A 21,123-nucleotide genomic window follows, 5' to 3' on the forward strand; every position below is an offset into this window, starting at 1 on the left:
TGTCCTGATGCATGACTTACAGATGTGGACATTGGGTGTATCACAGAAGGGCCCAATGTTCCAGAATATAGTAATAACACAACCTGTTCTATTTGTTTTTGTTCTGTAGTGTTTAGGTGTTACTATATATAATTTTCACTTCTTTATATGGGATTCAAACTAACTTGCTGAAAGACAATAAAATATTGTTCTCTAGACATGGGTGAATTTAGTGACCTTGGAAGATCCTGGTTGTATGCTGTGTGGAAAGGTAAATAAGGTTTGTTTATAATATTTCATACGCAGCTGTGTTTCCTGAAAGTGCACAGGGCTTTCGGGCCTGTTGAGGGACTCTTTGAAAAGCTTTTCAATTAGTTACTACTGGAGAATCCTTTGTCAGACAGCCTGCCAGTTCACAGAAAATCCAGTTCACCAAATGATGACCTCCATGTAACTGATTTACTTTTAGAAAGAAGACTAAAATAGTTTTAGAACAGTGGGTCAGTCTAAGCAGAAGGTAGATGATAGCAGCTTTTCTATTTTCGAAAAAAGATTATTCAACTTTAAACACTGCAGTATTTTTAATACTGCTAATGTCACATGGTCTGGTAGAATCTGAAAACTCTTAGTATTTTTAAATGACAATTTCTATGATGGCTTGCTAGTCATGCAAGAACGTCTCTGATTTCACCGCTAATCACTTGTTTATAGTACAAAATGAGTGCCTGATTTGTGTACAAAGTTGTTGGAATCTGAGCGGTAATCTTGTGATTCTACATATTGGAAATTCAGGGGTGTGCTGCCCATGATTTTCTGGCTATTAAAATGAATGCAGGAAATAATTGGACAGTGAGTGTTCCAAGTTATTGATTTCCACTGCTGAATGGCATGGCTCCAAACCTGCAGAGTGGTCTCATAAAATCGTCCCTCTAGTGTGTTTTGCCTGCTAAACCAGCTAGTTTTTAAAACTCCCGCCCAATGTGATGCTGTTCACTTCAAAATGGGCTTGAGACCAGAGCCAATCAGAGGCATGTGGAGTCCAGGCAGTGTAAGCTGGCAGGCGGTCTCCACTGGCCAATCCCATGTACTCTTACTGTGGGGCAGGATATAATGAAAATTCATTTACTTTTTTTATCCTCCTAAATTGTGGAAACATTCTACAGTATAAACATTGGCCCAGAAATTCGGGTCGGAGGCTTCCTGCAGGTGCAAGCCTCCGACCTGCACTTACCTAGCGCGCTGCCTGTTGTGCTGTGGGCCCACGTGGGATTCCGATCCTGGGCCTGCTCCAGCTGCCGGCACGCAGTGCTAGCGTATCCCAGGGGTGCAGTTAGTTCGAAGCGTCCCCTGGGATCACGTGGGCCATGGAGAGCCAATGGTAGCAGGGAATCTGTATTCATAGATTTGACAGGAAGGCCTGTCAAATCTATGAATACAATTCAGCCCCAAAACATAACTAAAACTTCAAATAAATTTTTAAAAATCACATTTTTAAAATAACTAAATTACATAAAATAACTTTTAAACAATTTAAATTTTTGAAAAAATTAATTAGTTTCTAACAGGGCTAAAAATAAACTTGCCTTTCTTTAAAGTATTTAAAAATAATAAACCTGTGGGGGGGAAAAAAGTTTTAATTTTACTTAATTCACCACTTAAAAAGCAGGCCTTGCGACTGCTTTTTAGAAGCCTAGCTCCTGGAGACTTGCCCACCCGGAGAAACCTGCAAAAAAAACCGGAAGTTCCAGGCGTACGCACTGCCTCTCTGGCGCACGCGTTCGACCTGTGAACCCCTTCCTTTAAGGGAATGGAATTTCCGGTTTCCCGCGCATGCACGAAACCGGCACTTTCGTTGGGCCTACGTGCGAGTACCCAGCGTGTACTCACCCGTGGGGGACCCGAAGTTCTGGCCCATTATGATTTAATGGAAAAGCAGGAGAACTAATTGTCTAATTTGTCTGAATTTACATACAAATTAAACAGCTGCTTTTAACCAGAAATGTGGTTCTGCTGTTTCAGCCTTGTGGTTGCCCGACACTTGAATTTGACTGCTGTGGCTGTGAGGAATTTTTGTCCATTTTTCTTTTCCTTTATCCTTTTTTTATTTAAATCCCTCCTCTAGGCCCCCTGTTGCATGCACCATTCACTGGCATAGATGGGCAGCCAATTCATTCTGGAAGCAGCTGCTGGGATGGAGGGAGTGTCCTGTGTTAACTCTCACTTAATATAAAAAAAAAGTTCGCTCTTGTCGGATAGCATGTAGCTTTCACTCTGCACCTGAGTTACCATGCCATTCAGACTGATGAGGCTGAATGGAGGCCCTTACGGAAAAATATAAGAAATGAAAAAAGGTAAAAATCTTACACAGAATTACATTGATTTTACACACATTTAAGTTTATTCAGATTGCTGAAGATTTTGGTACACATGTTAACTTGGCTTAGGATACCTTTTGTTCAGCCCTCAAATACAGGTTCCAAACTGTGAAACTCCAGTATAGCAAAATTAACAATATTAAATGTCAACCAATTTAAACAAATCAATTTTTTCAGCGCTGTGACAAAGAAGTGTGACCTTTCTGGGAATGATGCAGTATTATAAGTATTAGCAGCTGCAAAAAGCAGGAAAACCTAAAATGGCATCTGTGCAGGTAATGCTCACTTTAAGTTGTTGAATGTGTGCGTGACACTGCATTAATGTATCCTTTAACCATCTGTATGGGTTAATTTATTAACTATAAAATCAGTGTCCTTAATTTGGCACAAGTTAATCTCATTTAACCCACAAACTGGCTGGTGTATGGAATGGAAAAATGTCATACTAATACAGTAGAGGGGGTTGTTTCAAATTGAGGTTGAGGCAGATTAGAGGGAGCTTTACACTGGAACTAAATATGCTGTATGTGACCTGGGAATGCCCCCCAGCACTAGTACCATCACTCACTTTTTGGAATATGAAGAGTCCATCTTTTCAGAGCTTCAAATGATACAGAACTTGAACTCTTGGCACCACAAGACTCTTGTCACAGTGACTTGCATAAGGGTTTACAAGTGAACTGAAGATGACTAGTGAACTTGAGGCCATTACGACAAAATACATTTGTCATGTCGTGTAATTTGATACAATACTGATGATGACAACAACAACTTGTATTTATAGAGCACCTTTAACATAGTAAAACATCCCAAGGCACTTCACGGGAGCGTTATCAAACATAATTTGACTCCGAGTCATGTAAGGAGATATTAGGACAGGTGACTGAAAGCTTACATGAGAGAGATTTTAAGGCACGTCTTAAAGGAGGGGAGAGCGGTAGCGAGGCGGATAGGTTTGGGGGAGGCGGGGCGGGGCAGGGGAGGGGATTTCAAGAGCTTGGGGCACAGGCAGCTAAAAGCACGGCCGGCATTGGTGGAGTGATTAAAATTGGGGCTGCACCAGAGGCCAGAATTGGAGGAGTGCAGAAATCCAAAATGCTTGTAGGGCTGGAGGAGATTATAGCGATGGGGAGGGGTGAAGCCATGGAGAAATTTGAAAACCAGGATGAGAATTTTAAAATTGAGGCATTACCGGACCGGGAGCCAATGTAGGTCAACGAGCACAGGGGTGATGGGTGAACGGGACTTGGTGTGAGTTAAGACACAGGCAGCAGAGTTTTGCATGAGCTCCAGTTTATGTAGGGTGGAAGCTGGGAGACCGGCCAGGAGAGCGTTGGAATAGTCAAGTCTAGAGGTAACAAGTACAGATGTGAGTTTCAGCAGCAGATGAGCTGAGGCAGGGGCAGAATTGGGCAGTGTTACAAAGTGGAAGTAGGCAGTCTTGATGGAGCGGATATTTGGTCTGAAGCTCATCTCTGTGTCAAATATGATGCCACGGTTACGAAAGGTCTGGTTGAGCCTCAAAACAGTTGCCAGGGAGAGGGATGGAGTCATGGCTAGTGTTTGTAGCAGGGACCGAACACACTGGCTTCAGTCTTCCTAATATTTTAGCCGGCAGAAATTTCTACTCATCCAGTACTGGAGGTCGGACAAGCAGTGTGACAAATCAGACAGTGGAGGGGTTGAGAGAGGTGGTGGTGAGGTAAAGCTGGGTGTCATCAATGTGCATGTGGAAATTACGTGTTTTCATAGAATTAGAAAAAAAATTTCAGATGATGTTGCCAAGGGGCAGCATGTAGATGAGAAATAGGAGGGAGCCAAGGATAGATCCTTGCGGGACACCAGAGGTAATGTTACAGGAGCGGGAAGGGAAGCCATTGCAGGTGATTCTCTGGCTACAATTAGATGGATAAGAATGGAACCAGGCAAGTGCAGCCCCAACCAGCTGGCTGACAGAAAAGTGTTGGTGGAAGATGGTTTGGTTAACCGTATCAAAGGCTGCAGATAGGTCGAGAAGGATGAGGAGGGATAATTTACCATGGTCACATTCCCATATGGTGTCATTTGTTACTTTGATAAGGGCTGTTTCAGTGCCGTGGCAGGAGTGGAAACTCGATTGGAGGGATTCGAACTCGATGGAGTTGCAGGAAAGATGAGCACGGATTTGGGAGGCGATATGTTCAAGGAATAACAACAGAAAATGCTGGAAAAACTCAGCAGGCCAGGCAACATCTGTGGAGAGAAATTAGAGTCGACGTTTCGGGTCTAACCCTTTTTCAAAACTGGAAAGGAAATGAAATAGATCGAAAGGCAGGGCTGGGAGAGAACAAAAGAAGTGAAGAGACATTAAGAGGTATTGAAAACGAGACGAGATGGTGATAGGACTAGTGGAGACAAAAGACCGCTCAGATTAGGTGTGAAATGTTCTGGCAGAATGAGACCACTGCCACGTGGGAGAGGGGAAAAAAAGGAAAGGGGGGTTCAACAATTTCAGATCATAACCTCGGCCCCTATTATTTTTACTTTTTTATCCACCCCTTTGTTTAAATTTTTCCCTCCCCCCCCCCCCCCTTTTTTTTTCTCTCTCCCACATGGCAGCTGTCTCATTCTGCCAGAACATTTCACACCTAATCTGAGCCGTCTTTTGTCTCCACTTGTCCTATCACCATCTCGTCTCGTTTTGAATACCTCTTAATGTCTCTTCACTTCTTTTGTTTTCTCGCAGCCCTGCCTTTCGATCTATTTCATTTCCTTTCCAGTTTTGAAAAAGGGTTAGACCCGAAACGTCGACTCTAATTTCTCTCCACGGATGTTGCCTGGCCTGCTGAGTTTTTCCAGCATTTTCTGTTGTTATTTCGGATTTCCAGCATCTGCAGTATTTTGCAATCGTAACATGTTCAAGGACTTTGGAGATGAAAAGGAGGTTGAAGATGGGGCGATAGTTTGCAAGGACAGAGGGGTCAAGGGTGTTTTCTTTGAGGAGAGGGGTGATGATGGCAGACTTGAGGGGAGGGTGACAGTACCTGAGGAGAGGGAACCGTTAACAATATCAGCTAACATTTGGGCCAGGAAGTGAAGTTGGGTGGTCAGCAGTTTGGTGGGAATAGGATTGAGGGAGCAGGAGGTGGGTCTCATGGACAAGATGAGCTCCGAGGGAGAGATGGGAGAGAAACTAGAGAAAGATGTTCATGGCTAGGGCAGGGGGTAACTTTAGAGGAAGTTTGGCCTGGTTGGATAGGGGAAGCGAAGGAAGCAGCAGAGGCAGCTGAACAGATGGTCTCAATCATTGTGACAAAAGTCCATGAGCTCCTTGCATTTGTTGTTGGAGGTGAGGGTGGAGGAGGCAGTGGAGAGGGGTTTAAGATGGTTTGTAGTAGAGAAGAGAATCTGGGGGTTATCTTTGCATTCCAGGATGATTCTGGAATAGTGAGCAGTTTTGGCAGATGAGAGCAGGACCCAATAGTGCTTTGTGGTCCAGTCAGATCAGGCGATGAATGCTCATAACAGTTGTCCATCATAGATGTTCAAGTTGGCGTCCCTTGGACTTAAGGGAGTGGAGATGAGGACCATACCGGGGGGGGTGACCACAGTGAGAGTAATGGTTTTAATGGGGACAAGTGCATCAAAGGCAAAAGTGAGGGTGTGATTGAGCAGATTGGGAGCTGCAGAAATGTCATGGTGAATGGAGGGCCAAAGGCTAGACAGTTGGGAATTTGAAAGTGCAGTTGTAAGTGACTTGGGGGGAGTTTTTTCCAGGAGCAGACACAGAAGGAAGTAGGGGGGGTGGTGGGGGAATGCGGGTAGAGAGGAATACAAGAAAATGATCAGAGATGGCTTTGTCTGTGCTTGACACGTTAGGAGTAGTGAGGCCGCGTGAAATGACAAGGTCAATGGGGTGGCCATGCGTAGGGGTATTAATGTGGAGGGAATGATTTAGGGAGGATAGGAGGGCAGTGAACTTGGAGAGCATGAAGGGTTGAGATGGAAGTTGAAATCACCAAGGATGAGAAGTTGCTTGGAGCAGAGGCTGAGGGAGGCAAGCAGTGGCGATATCTTGGTGAGAAATTTGGGTGGGTGGTAGAGAACGAGGATTTAAAATGAGAGGCAAGGGGGTGGAGCAAGGCGAGATCTCAAAGGAGGAGGAGGAGGTATCTGGAGTAGGGGGACAGACCAAGGTGTGATTTGGTGATGAGGGCTACACTGCCACTGGCAGTTTGGGCGGGGGAAGTGGTGGAGGGTATAGTCGGGCGGGGAGCTTCATTAAGGGGGAAGGTGTCATCACCCCTCAGCCAGGTGTCCGTGAAGGATATTGATGCAATCATCCACAATAAACTCATGGATGGCGCGGGCCTTGCTCACAAGTGAACAAACATTCTGATGGGAGATGCGAAGAGGGACACTGATAGCCGATCCGCTGGTGGAGTCCACGGGGTCAGTGCTGAGAGGGGTGAGTGGGGCGGGAAGGAGATTGGCAGGATTAGCCACCAGCATGTGCATTGGGTGGGAAGGTCAGTGAGAGGAGGATGGGACAGTTGGAGTTGCTGTTCGTAAGGAGGCAGCGACGAGTGCCTCGATGGGCCCTTCTGAGCATGCCAAGAGGCACAGAGTGAAGCTGCAGGCTTCAAGGGAGTAAAGCCTGGGATAGCAGCAGGAGAGTAGGAAGGTTGAAGAGTGCTGAAGGGTTGAGGTAAGGATTTAGGAGGGCAGAGTACCCAAGAGGGGAGTGAAAGGAGGCATGACTACATGAGAGAGGGGCTTAGGAGGGGTAAAGAGAAAAGAAGAATTAAGGGGAGAGAAAAAGGGAAATAGAAGTGATGGGCTCGGGTCCAGAGCAGTAGCCAAAACGTGCACATGAATGGGCACAGGGAAACTCCAGTTACATAGGCGTGGAAGATACCTTCTGATGGGACACTCATTACCGCGATGACGCTGTCTCTTCCTTGCAATAACGAAGCAAGCATTATCTGAAGAACTAACCAAACCTGATGCGGGTCCGTCTTCAGGTGATTATTATTAAGAGAATTGCCATTCTTTGAAGCTAGCACCTATACTCCAGGTAGGTCTTATATGTTTGCCTCTTTTTGTAAGCTAATCAAGATAAATTGACAAGAGTCCTCAACAGGGTCAGCAGTTAACAGGCACCAGATTGAATTTGACAACTATGGCCCAACTAAAGTTTGAATGAAAAGATAAAAACAGTATATTTTAAAATTTGAAACAGGATGAAAACCCAATTTCTTTACAACTAATACAAATAATGGACACAGATTTAGCATGAACTCACTTACAGATTCTTTGCTTGATAAACCTGTATAAACCTCACAATTATCTTTGAGATGAATATCATTATTATGGATAATGCTAACCGCTTCTGTTGACATAGAAAGATCTAAAGCTTGAATAAAACCACTTCTGCCAGATCTGTAAGATGCAATTTCATGAAACAAGACGATACTTTAATCTCTGGGATCAGATGGTGTTATAAACTAAATTAGCTTTGTGGTTTCAATTTAGGACACTCAAGCCTTTGATTTAGATTAATACTTTGTAATTACTTTTAATTAATCTTGATATACCCAAATGCAAATCTAGAATGGATTGTTTGAATATGTTAAAAGAATACCCATCTTTTCTCATTGATGCACATCCATGCACAAATAGGATACTGCCATAATTCCATGGGGGAAGAGCACCAAAGATATTGTCCCTTTAAGAAAATAGCATCCTGGTTACCAGGTGATTCCCTTGCTAAATAAAAGGCTTAATTCTGGCATCCACCGCAGACCTTTTTTCTCCTGATCAACGGTAGAGTTTTCTCTCTGGCATGGGCTATCACACAGACAAGCTTCTAATTGTCCATTGGTTTTACACACCAAAAACAATCAAAATCTTTCCATCATTAGTGGAAGTTGTTTAAAATTAAAATTTGTACTTTCAGCTTTTAAGCCCTCGTTTTCACCACTGTGTGTAGTGGCCTGCTGCAGTCTAGCTTGAAACAGACAAGCCCTGTTCATTCTCTGCTGGAGCTGCCAGATGACACCAGCTCCTAGCTTTAAAATTATATTGGCTGCCATTGATCATTCACACCAATGACTCTGATCTTTGTTCTCATTTAGATGACTTTTTGAGCTATGAAGTTTTCCACAGGTTTAGCACGAGGGCTCAAAGTGACCCATCATTTTTTGAAAGACAATTCTAGCTGCATAAATGTTGGGTGGTTTCTTCGTGGAGCAGAGCAACTTCATAATTCACAGTGCTTGAATGAAGAAAGAAAACTAGCAGTATTTAAACTTCTAATGCCAGAGCTTCCCTTCTCCAAATTGTTTAATAGGTAAATGCATCGGTGTGATACTGAGCCATACACTAGGAAGTTCCCAGGTTTGATACTTGCCCAGTATTGAGTTAGGTGTCAGCCGTGGCTCTGTGGTAGCACCCTCTCCTCCGAATCAGGTTGTGGGTTTAAGTCCTACTCCAGAGACTTGAGCCCAAAATCTAGGCTGACACTTCAGTGCAGTCCTGAGGGAGTGCTGCACTGTTAGAGGTGCTCCTCTGACAGTGCAGCACTTCCTCAAGACTGCCAAGGCACTGCCTGCTCGCGGGTGGAAGTAAAGATTTTATGACACTATTGGAAGAAGAGCAGGGGAGTCCTCCCAATATTTATCCCTTCATAAATATCACTCAAAAAAACAGGTTATCTGGTCATTTATTTCATTGCTGTTTGTGGGACTTTGCTGTGTGCACGATGGCTGCCACGTTTCCTACATTACGACAGTGACTCCACTTAAAAATAATTAATTGGCTGTAGAGCGCTTTGGGACATCCTGAGGTTGTGGAAGGCGCTATATAAATGAGAGTTCTCTTTTTCTCTGCTGGAAGTTAATGTTCATCTGGAATAATAAAAATTAGTTAAGGTTCCCATTCCTAATTGCGATCTGATAACCTCTACTGGCAAGTGGGCATTCATGGTCAGGATTGGGCTAACCTAACCTGTGATTCCCCAAAGTTGAAGAACCCACCAACATTTGCTGTCTAGGCACAGACATGAAGCAATGCCGCTTGGGTGAGATGCCAGATATCTGCTATTGTGTGTGGAACTGTAACTGACCATAAATCACTGCTATCAGAAGTGGAGAAAATTGGATGGGGAGAATGCCTTTCAGGAACAGAAATAGTCTGGTTATAGATGTGCAATAACAAACAAATACTTGAACATGTTTTACTGCATTTTTAGCGAGGAGTGGTACAACCAGATACATTTTTTTTTAAGTTAGGCTCTGAGTAATTAAAACAAATACAAGCTTAGTTTACTAAAAAATACTAATGGTGACTCACAACTCACAGGCATGAGCTTGTAAACAAAGGTACCTTTATTAAATGGACAAGTATTCCCAGTAGTGAACATTGCTTTGAATGGAGCAGTTGTATATATTGCATTATTCCATGTGTGAGTAACTATCAAATGAGTTTCATCATGCTGTTACGAATATGGGATTAGACTTGGTGCAATTCACAGGTCGGACCAGTTGAGATACCTCTTTGTGGGTTTTTTTAATTAAAAGATAAGATCTATCAAAATTCATTTTAGCTGTAAGTAGTGCAAAGCTGAAACTTTAATTAAATGCAAGTGAGGAATAAACACTCAGTTCATTTTTTGTCTCTTGTCATTTTTGGTTCCTTGATCTTGGATTAATATCGGCAGCATCCCTGGTGAACTAGTATTATAAACACTGCGGTAAGATTTATCATAGGTGTAGCCTACCTAGGTCCTACTGTACACTTTTTTTAATTTTCCTCCATATTCTCATTCTCCTATAACCTATTTGATATATTCTCCTGAAGGCAGTAATCTAATATTGAATATGATTCCACACTAATAGACTTCCAGTTAATCACCCAAGCAGCCATTCTTTGTATCTGAGCCTAGACTGAGAAGCCCAGATTTTCCGATATGTACAAGACCCAAATGGTTTGTGGCAGACTTCTTAAAGACATTCAAAGGGAAATGTGTTGTTTGTACCCAGTTTTCTGAGGTTGATTTATTTGCACAACCTTGTGTGCAGATTTGGACAGGTGCCACTAGCACACTAGTGGTGGGAGTGGAAAATTCCATAGAAGTGAAATTTAATGAAAATGTTTAACTGAAGTGCCTGCCCATTTGAAATGGAAACTTCCTATGCTTCCGGCCCCCACCCCCCTGGAAACCATGCTTAGGATGGAATTCCTACCTATTTTCCAGTATCCACCACCTGATTTATACTGCTAAAATGAGAACCCAACAGGAGAATATGTAGGCTTGAGTGTTGGCAAGCTTCTGTGGGAGACAATACAGCCAAATCTGAATGACATCCACACATATACATCTTCCAATGAGAGTAATTGGATGGCAGTTGGGAACATGAATCTTGTTAACTTTAGGTGTTCAACCTTTCTCCGAACACATGTGTCTTGTCCTTGGGGCAAAAGGGCAGGTTTTGTAAGCAGGCTGCGTCTCCTATGAACTGAAACCTGTTCCCTGTACTATAAAAATTATCCACTAATCATAGTATCAAGTACTGGAGATCATGTCGGACGCCCAACATGCTCTCCTCTTTTGAAGGTGGAAAATACCACCATCAAACCTATGGGAATATGTCAAGAGGTAGAAAATTATGGAAGATGCCCAAATTCCCAGTTTTACCATGCAAAGATCAGAAGACTCAATGAAAATTTACCCCAATAAAAATGGACGTAATCCAGGGATTAAAATGCTCTTTTTTTAGGATACGCTGTTTGAATGATGGGACTTGTGTACAAAGCAGTCTTTCATAGGCTTCACAATTCAATGTTGCAGATGATGCAAATTTCCACGCCACCTACAAATTCAGATCCTATTGAAATTTTAACAGTCAGCCATTTGACACTTCTTGCCAATGTTGACTTTACACAGTACCATTTTGCTGCTTTCTCCCCATACCCTTTTATGTAATTTTGTAAGTAATTATCCAGTACCGTTTTGAGTGTTGTAATCGATTTTAGCATTGCTCGCCCCTTGCGGCACAGCATTCCATATTCCGATAATTTTTTGCATGAAAATGTCTCTGAATCTTTCCCTTTGCGTAACTTTTGTTTATCTTGAGATCATGCCTCCTTGTCTTTGATTTACCTACCCATGAAAATTACGTATGTTTACCTTGTTTATTCTTTTTATCATTTTAAACACCATCAAACCAACCCATAATATTTGCAGTTAGAACAAATACAGTACTATTTAACATTGCCTTCTGACATACCTCGTACCTTTCAGCTGTGGCATAATTTTAGTAAATCTGCATTACACTTTCTTCAGGGTTATTGCATCACTCCTATGGTGAAGAGTACAAGCTGCACATTGCTAATAAGTAGGTGCTCGCACATCATCCAAATCCCTAATACTTGCCAATCCTTTGACCATGCATATTTTAATTAGCACCTAGAACAAAACCCTTATATCATGACGAATTTCTAGATTAACTTAGTCTGGTTCCATAGACAATGTCTTCGGGCCTCCATTTTGGAATTGGATAAGGAAAGATGGCTTTTTTCCTTGGCTCATTTTTAACTCGTGATATTTTGGATCTGCATGAGATAAAATACAGAAATCTCCGTCATCAAGGTGTATAAAATAATAGATGGTAAAGATAACGTGCACTTGGAATATTATTTAAAAGTAAGTCAGACTAGTAGATCATAAATTTAACTGAGTGAGAAGTGAATATGAACTTTACTCAAAAGGTGGTAAATATTTGAAATTATGCCAAAGGAAGGTAGTGGAGACAAAGACATTAAATCCAATTGAATGCTAAATTGAGAGCATGCTAGAAGGATGAACAGAATTGCCTCTTCCTGTCCATAACTTCTGTGTACATTTTACCCAAATTGAATCAGTCTTGGGACTTTCGAACTTGTGTGGAAGAGAGATAAAATGAATTAACCTTCTGAGGCCGAGTAATATTTTATTCCCTAAGTAAGTCAATGATTCTGAAGAATTTAGAAGTCCCACTCCACTGTGGTTCAGGAACATAGTTCCTTTTGTAATCAAACACTGAATTTGTTAACCAGAAGCTTATAATTTGAAGCTTGGTTTTGATTGATTGCCATTCAGATTACTGAGTATTGGGAGCATTTAACAATTTCTTAGCTGTTTGCTAGGTAGTATACTTTGTACAGCATTTGATCTGAAATGAGGAAGCCAGAAAGGAAGCTGGAAACCATTTCTGTCCCACAGTGCTGTATTTCAGCTGGCTACATAGTATTGACAGTGGTGCGCGTGGCCTCTTATGCAGATCGTCAGTCATCTGAGCTAAAAGGAGAACATTTAGCACCAGTGGGAACCTAATTTAGGTTGGGAGGGTGGGTAGATTCAGACCTTTTTAATGTGTTTTAAAAACTGGTTTGTTTAGTTCCACTTATTCCATTCCACTTGTATTCAGTGCAGCATTAGTAGTTTACAGAACTTTATTTTTTTTGCAATGTGCTTCCATACAAGTAGATGCAGTGAATACTGGGAAGGTTCATTTGATTTCAGATCTTCAAACTCTGCTCATTTCTGCTATGTAAGTAAGATTTTAGTGACTCAACCTGATTGCGAGCAAACTATTAAAATGAAATTGTGTGTGGAATAAGGTTCCCTGGAAGGATTTTTTTAAGCATCTGTTGCACTAAATTTGATGCTAGTCAAATAAATTGCTTCAAGGCAAAGTAGTTTAAAATAACACTAGATAGCATTCCCAGCCTTCAATGCTGCAACTTTAGTCTCTGAAATGTCTCCATTTCCCTTCCATCCTCCCCCTCTCCTTAACATTTACAGTAGTGAACCTTGCCTTAATACCTAACAATTTTTTTTAAATAATGACTCAGATTTGAGCTTATATCACAGGCAAAATCTGTACTCAAAATCACCGTTTTCTCCCAAGTGAAGTGCATTTGTAAATCTCTTGTGCTGGATGAAGTGGAGGGTCTGACCCATGGTTAAGCAGCCAATTCTAGGCTTACAAATGAAAAATAGTCACTTGGGTAACTTACTGAAAGGCTGCCTGTGAAATTGCATTCCAGTCTGAATCTTTGTCCTCCGGAGAGGATGAGAACAGGAAGAATCAGAACAGGAAAAAAATGCAATTCACATGGGGGGAAAAAAAAGTCAGACTTTAAAAAAAAACACACCAGCTCCAGTAGCTCCTCTGCTGGCTCAGTGAGTTTATCCAGTGAGTGGTAGCACTCTGACCAGGAAGATCGGAGATCAGGGTTGAGTTAGATTATTTCAGCAGTAGTAGTGCTACAATCTGTGCTAAGTGCCTTTTATATTGGAAATGGAAAAATTAGCTAGGGTTTAGCTCTTAAGGGTTGAATTGGAAATTTTAGCTGAGTCTTGGGGATTTCATTATATATTATAGTTCTCCAGGAGCAGGTACAACCTTCATCATATTACAGCACTGCAGATAAATTAACATCAGTCTATCACTAACATTGAGAACAGAATCCTTTTTAACTCTGGGTTACAATGGCTGTGTTAAATATAAACATGACTGAGCAGAACAAATGTGTGGTGTGGTAGTTGCTAGCTGCAGCAAGATTCATGTGGAGGTAATCCATTGTTACTTAACAAACTTGTTTATGATAAGCCATAGTGAGAAAACTGGTAGGTGGGAGGAAGGAATCTCATTCTGTTTGCTACAGAAGTAAGTAATTTTCATTTCTTAATAACTGCCATGCTCTCCACTAACTAACAAAGAAATATGTTTAAAAAAAAAATGAACCTCCAAATATGTGGAAATGAGAAAGGTAAGCATAAGGATTATTGATGCATCCACCTTTTATGTGCAAATTTATTGGCATATACAACAGCTATTGGTTACAACTGCACTGATGCTTTTTTCACTGGAAGGTGTTTGCCATTTCATTGCAGTAAATCATACCACTGACTGCAAGTTTGAGTATTGATGCACATACTGACATACGAATTAGGAGCAAGAGTCGGCCCTTCGAGCCTGCTGCACCATTCAATAAGATCATGGCTGATCTGATTACTCCACATTCCCGCCTACCCCCGATAACTTTTCACCCCTTGCTTACCAAGAATCTATCTACCTCTGCCTTAAAAATATTCAAAGACTCTGCTTCCAGCGCCCTCTGAGGAAGAGAGTTCCAAAGACTCACGACCCTCTGAGAAAAAATTTCTCCTCATCTCTATCTTAAATGGGCGACCCCTTATTTTTAAACTGACCCCTATTTCTCGATTCTCCCACAAGAGAAAACATCCTCTCCACATCCACCTTGTCCAGACCCCTTAGGATCTTATGTTTCAATCAAGTCACCTCTTACTCTTCTAAACTCCAGCGGATACAAGCCTAGCCTGTCCAACCTTTCCTCATAAGACAACCTGCCCATTCCAGGTATTAGTCTGGTAAACCTTCTCTGAACTGCTTCCAATGCATTTACATCCTTCCTTTAAATAAGTGGACCAATACTGCACACAGTACTCCAGATGTGGTCTCACCAATGCCCTGTATAACTGAAGCATAACCTCCCTACTTTTGCATTCAATTCCCCTCGCAATAAACTATAATCTATTAGCTTTCCTAATTACTTGCTGTACCTGCATAGTAACCTTTTGCGATTCATGCACTAGGACACCCAGATCCCTCTGCATCTCGCCATTTAGAAAATATGCTGTTTTATTCTTCCTGCCAAAATGGACAACTTCACATTTTCCCACATTATACTCCATTTGCCAGATCTTTGCCCACTCACTTAACCTATCTATATCTCTTTGTCCTCTTCACAATTTACTTTCCTACCTATTTTTGTGTCATCAGCAAATTTAGCAACCATACCTTCGGTCCCTTCATCCAAGTCATTTATATAAATTGTAAAAAGTTGGGGCCCCAGCACTGATCCCTGTGGCACACCACTTGTTACATCTTGCCAATCAGAAAATGACCCATTTATGCCTACTCTCTGTTTCCTATTAGCTAGCCAATCTTCTATCCATGCCAATATGTTACCTCCTACACCATGAGCTTTTGTTTTCCACAATAACCTTTGATGTGACACCTTATCAAATGCCTTCTGGAAATCTAAGTACAGTACATCCACCAGTTTCCCCTTTATCCACAGCACATGTTACTTCCTCAAAGAACTCCAATAAATTAGTTAAACATGATTTCCCTTGCACAAAACCATGTTGACTCTGCCTGATTACTTTGAACTTTTCTAAATGCCCTGCTATACTGTCTTTAATAATAGCTTCTAACATCTTCCTTATGACCGATGTTAAGCTAACTGGCCTGTAGTTTCCTGCTTTCTGTCTCCCTCCCTTTTTGAATAAAGGAGTTACATTGCTATTTTACAATGTAATGGAACCTTCCCCGAATCTAGGGAATTTTGGAAAATTAAAACCAACACATCAACTATCTCACTAGCTACTTCTTTTAAGATCCTAGGATGAAGTCCATCAGGACCCGAGGAATTGTCAGCCTGCAGCTTCAACAATTTGCTCAGTACCACTTCCCTGGTAATTTTCTTGAGTTCCTCCCTCCCTTCCACTTCCTGATTTACAGCTATTTCTGGGATGTTACTTTGTATCCTCTATAGTGAAGACCGATGCAAAATACCTGTTCAATTCAACTGCCATCTCCTTATTTTCCATTATTAATTCCCCACACTCGCTTTTTATAGGACCAACGCTCACTTTGTTAACTCTTTTTGAAATATCTATAGAAACTTTTGCTATCTTTTTATATTTCTAGCTAGCTTTCTCTCGTACTCTAATTTTTCTCTCCTTATTAACCTTTTAGTCATTCTTTGCTGTTTTTTTTATTCTGTCCAATCTTCTGACCTGCCACCCATCTTTGCGCAATTATATGCTTTTTCTTTAAGTTTAATACTATCTTTAACTTTTTTAGTTAACCACGGATGGTGGGTCCTCCCTGTTGTGTATGTACCTTTTTAAGAGAAGAACTGATTCTATACTGCAGTACCGGCAGTGACCACTCCTGTATATAAAGCCATAGCAGGCTTCTGTACGTCAGTCTTAAGTTACCCTCTGTTCAGTAAATACCTGTTATTATTGTTCTCCTGCAGTCCGTGTATTATTTATACTCGGACACTACATTGGCGACGAACAGGTTCGAACTCACCTGCAGTACTGCATCACCTCACGGGGATCTTTCCCTGAGAAGAAGCTTTTGGAGGTCGAAGTCAGAACAACAGGCGTCGACCGCGGGCAACTGCCCAAGGATCCATCGGAGTTCGGAGAGTTGCAGGAGAGGCTGTGGAGAGCTGGGCTTGGCTCCCCAGTCAAGGTGTTCCAGCAAATCGTGCTGGTAGCAGGTAGTGCGCTGACCCTTCCGGACTGCGGCGGGCTCGAGCTCGATCGAGCGGCTCTGTAAAGGGGCCGTGCAGCGTCGTCGGGAGGAAAAGAGAGAGAGAGGGTGGAGCGCACAGGATGCAGTCGGTGCTGAAGAACCGGGCAGCATAGCGAAAATAAAACAAGGGGAAGGAAAAGTGAGACGCGCCGAAGCCGCGGGTCGCCGCCATTACCCTGCAGAATGCTAGGAGCAGCGTGGCAGCAAGGGGAAGAAGGAAAAGCGTGGGAGGCACCATTTTATTCCATTGGGGAAGAAGGAAAAGCGCGGGAGGCGCCATTTTAAATCGCCCAAGATGCCGAAAAGTGGCAGTATCACTGCTTTCGACAACGAGGTAGAAGACTGGACCACGTATGTGGAAAGAATTGAAGTGTACTGCAAGGCAAATGAGGTGGCCGATGGAAAGAAGGAGTCGGTATTATTAAATTTGATGGGCGCGAGAATGTATGGCCTATTGTGGAATTTAATTACCCCAGCTAAACCAATGGAGAAAAGTTTTGAAGAGATTGTTAATATCTTACAGGAACACCTAAACCCTACACCGCTGCTGATAGCAGAAAGATTCAAGTTCCATAAAAGAAACCAGCACAAAGATGAGAGCAATGCTGACTATCTTACGGAACTACGCAAGTTATCGAAGCACTGCCAGTTCGGAGCAGGACTGGCAGACACCTTAAGGGATAAGTTTGTCTGCGGGCTCCAGAGTGAAGGAACCCAGAAACAACTACTTTCGGAAAAGGACCTGATGCTAGAACAGGCTTTCAGCGTGGCAGTATCCTGCGAAGCAGCAGCACGGGGAGCTGCGGAAATACAACAGAAACCACAAGAATACAGCGCTAACGAAATGGCGTATGGAGCAGAAAAGTGCTATCGCTGCGGCAGAACAACCCATGATCAGAAGGACTGCTGGTTTAAGGACAAAGTATGCAGGCAATGTGGGAAACTGGGACACATAGCAAGAGTCTGCAGGTCGGGAAAGAAAACCAACACTACAAGAACTACTAAGGAAAAGTACAAGAAAGTAAAGAAATTGACAGACAATAGTTCGGAAGATCAGGAGAGTGATAAGGACTCCGGGAGCAGGAGACTAAGTTGTCTAAAGTTACACAACGTGATCGCAAAGGAGGATCACCGAACCATTTGGGTCACCCTCATGATAGCAGGGTCCCCAGTAAAGATGGAATTGGACACAGGATCAGCCCTAACTCTCATGAATCGACGAGACTATGAGCGGCTATTCCCACACATACCCTTGAAGGACACGTCCATTGTATTGAAGACATACACGGGGCAAAAAGTCTACCCCAGAGGAAAGATAAGGGTGCCAGTTGAATACAACGGGAAGGAAACACAGAAACTGTATCTATGTATACTACCAGATGGAGGACCACCATTATTGGGACGTGAATGGATCCGAAAAATAAATTGGATTGGGATTCCATTCAGGCGCTAACTGTGACTGATAAAAAGGATGATGACGTCACACCTGGACGACTGTCAAAAATTCTAACTGACGCAAAAGAGGTGTTCCAACAAGGACTTGGGACTCTAAAAGGAGTAACGGCAATGATAAAAAATTTTGGGTTTGCGTTATCTTCGATTTTTAAGGCCAGACCGCTACCTTACGCGATCCGCCCAGCCGTTGAAGCAGAGCTGGAGAGTCTGGAGCGTTCGGGTGTGCTGTCCAAGGTGGACTGGAGCGAGTGGGCCACACCCATCGTTCCTGTAATGAAGAAATCATTGAGCAGCACACCTGGGGAACCGAAGAAGGTTCGCATCTGTGGGGACTTCAAGGTAACTGTGAACCCAGTCCTGCACACAGTACAATATCCACTGCCACAGATAGAAGATATTTTCGCCTCACTATCTGGAGGGAAATGCTTTACGAAGATTGATCTGGCCCAAGCGTATCTACAAATGGAGGTGGAAGAAGCATCTAGGAAATACCTCACGATAAACACTCACAAAGGTCTTTACCAGTACAATTGACTGGTATTCGGGGTAGCATCAGCCCCGGCTATTTGGCAGAGGGCGATAGAACAAGTCCTGCAAAGGATCCCGGGGACCCAGTGTTATTTGGACGACATCCTGGTTACAGGCGAAAATTACAGTGAACACCTTGCCAACCTGGAGCAGGTGCTCATGAGATTTCAGGAATATGGGCTACGAGCCAACCGCCCCAAATGCAAGTTCTTCAGGAGACAAATCTCGTATTGTGGCCACATGATTGATGAGGAAGGGTTGCATATGTCGCCGGACAAGATTGAGGCTGTAGTCAAGGCTCCAGCACCGGAAAATGTGTCGCAACTGAGGTCGTTCCTCGGGTTGGTGAACTATTACCATAAGTTCTTGCCGAATTTATTTACAATTCTGCACCCACTGAACGCCCTCCTTCAAACTAGAGTAACATGGAAATGGAGTGATGAGTGTAAACGTGCCTTTCAGAAATGTAAATGCCTAATCACTTCAAAAGAAGTATTGGCCCACTACAATCCAACACTACCGATTCGGTTAGCATGTGATGGGTCTCCCTATGGCATCGGAGCGGTGCTGTCACACAAATTCCTTGATGGTTCAGAGAGGCCAATAGCCTTTTGCGTCGCGCTCGTTAACCTCAACCGAGCGTAACTACACCCAGATTGACCGGGAGGCCCTCAGCCTGGTGTGGGGGGTGAAGAAGTTCAATCACTATCTGCACGGGCAGAAATTCACCCTACTGACTGATCATCAGCCTCTGGTCTCCATTTTTAACCCAAAGAAGGGCGTTCCGGTGATGACGGCGCAACGGCTGCAAAGATGGTCACTTTTTCTAGGGGCACATCAATACGACATAGAGTACAAGGGTACGAAACAGCATGGAAACACTGATGGGCTGTCGCGCCTACCGTTGCCTACGGTGGAGGAAGCACCTGCAGTGGACCCTGTTGAGATATTCCATTCGACCATAGTCGAATGTCTACCTGTTACAAACTCAAGTATAGAGAAGGAAACCCAAAATGACCCGACACTCTCTCGGGTCTATGATTTGACGGTGAAGGGATGGCCAGCACATGGCGACTCACTGTTGCCAGCATTCTCGCCAAGGAGAGAACAGCTGTCAGTGCCGGGGGACCTTGATGTGTGGATCCCGAGTGGTAATTCCACCCAAGTTGAGAGAGCGAGAGTGCTCAATGAGCTTCATGAGGGTCATCTGGGAGGGGTAAAAATGAAGAGCCTAGTCAGGGCGTTTGTGTGGTGGCCGGGAATCGATAAAGAAATCGAGGATACGACCAAGAGATGCACAGGATGCCAGAAGGTCCAAAATGCTCCACCACAGGCCCCGCTACATCCATGGGAGTGGCCCTCCTCTCCATGGCAATGGGTACACATTGATTTTGTTGGTCCATTTATGGACTCCATGTTCCTAATCGCTGTGGACGCCCATTCGAAATGGCCAGAGGTCATCAAAATGTCCTCCACCACCACGGAGAAAACTATTGCAGTCCTACGGACCATCTTCGCCAGGAATGGCTTGCCAGAACAGATTTGCTCCGACAATGGGCCACAGTTTGTGTCAGAGGATTTCCGGAGGTTTCTGAGGAATAATGGGGTGAAGCATTACACATCTGCCCCATATCATCCAGCCACAAATGGATTGGCTGAGAAGTTTGTTCAGACCTTTATAAAGGCAATGCATAATGACGACATCCCACTACAACACAAGGTGGATAATTTCTTGTTTGCTTACCGGAATGCGACACATGCAGTCACCAACCAAGCTCCAGCCGTACTGTTTTTCAGCCGAAGGCTAAGATGTCGCCTGGATTTGCTCAAACCAAACATGAGACAAGATGTTAAGGATAAGCAATTCCAGCACATCAATGAGAAGCCAACCAGGAGCTTCAAGATAGGGCAACCAGTCTTGGCCCGCGACTACCGAACAGAAAAATGGCAGCCAGGAACGATATGCACACAGCAGGGACCACTAATGTACACAGTGGACGTTGGAGAGAGCATCGTGAGACGCCATGCTGACCAGATTCTAGAGTCACAGGAACAAGCCAAACCCATACCACGAGCATGTGCCCCTGGTAATGAACCCGAAGTACAGATTGCGTCTACCTCAGAATCAGTGGTATTGGAAGCTGACAAACCAACCAATGACAATAAACCAGAATCAACTCCGCCGCAAGAACAGGATACTCGAGAAAGGCGCTATCCAGTCAGGATCAGGAAGCCTCCTCAAAGACTGAACTTATAAATGATTATTTCAGTTGATGTATATAGTACAGAGAAAATTGTAATTGTAATTAGTTATTTAGTTGTTAAATGAATGTTATGTACTGTTTATCTAAAAGGGGAGGAATTGTTGTGTATGTACCTTTTTAAGGGAATAACTGGTTTTAGAC

The 21,123-nt window shown here is 43.2% G+C and overlaps 1 protein-coding gene across 5 annotated transcripts in view; it reads left to right on the forward strand.

Annotated features, from left to right (window-relative positions):
• fam110b (family with sequence similarity 110 member B) overlaps positions 1–21,123 on the forward strand; it is a 174,902-nt gene that overhangs the window by 86,441 nt on the left and 67,338 nt on the right. Inside the window, exon 1 of one of the 5 annotated variants that reach the window (XM_085992987.1) lies at positions 2,525–2,629. The exons of the other annotated variants lie outside the window; for them this stretch is intronic. The gene's annotated coding sequence lies outside the window, so the exon portion shown is untranslated. Of the gene's footprint in view, positions 1–2,524; positions 2,630–21,123 lie in introns of those variants that run through there. 5 annotated transcript variants of the gene reach the window in all.

The sequence above is a fragment of the Somniosus microcephalus genome, chromosome 7 (genome assembly GCF_052327205.1).
Source record: "Somniosus microcephalus isolate GS21.2 chromosome 7, FLI_Smic_1.0, whole genome shotgun sequence".
Taxonomy (NCBI): domain Eukaryota; kingdom Metazoa; phylum Chordata; class Chondrichthyes; order Squaliformes; family Somniosidae; genus Somniosus; species Somniosus microcephalus.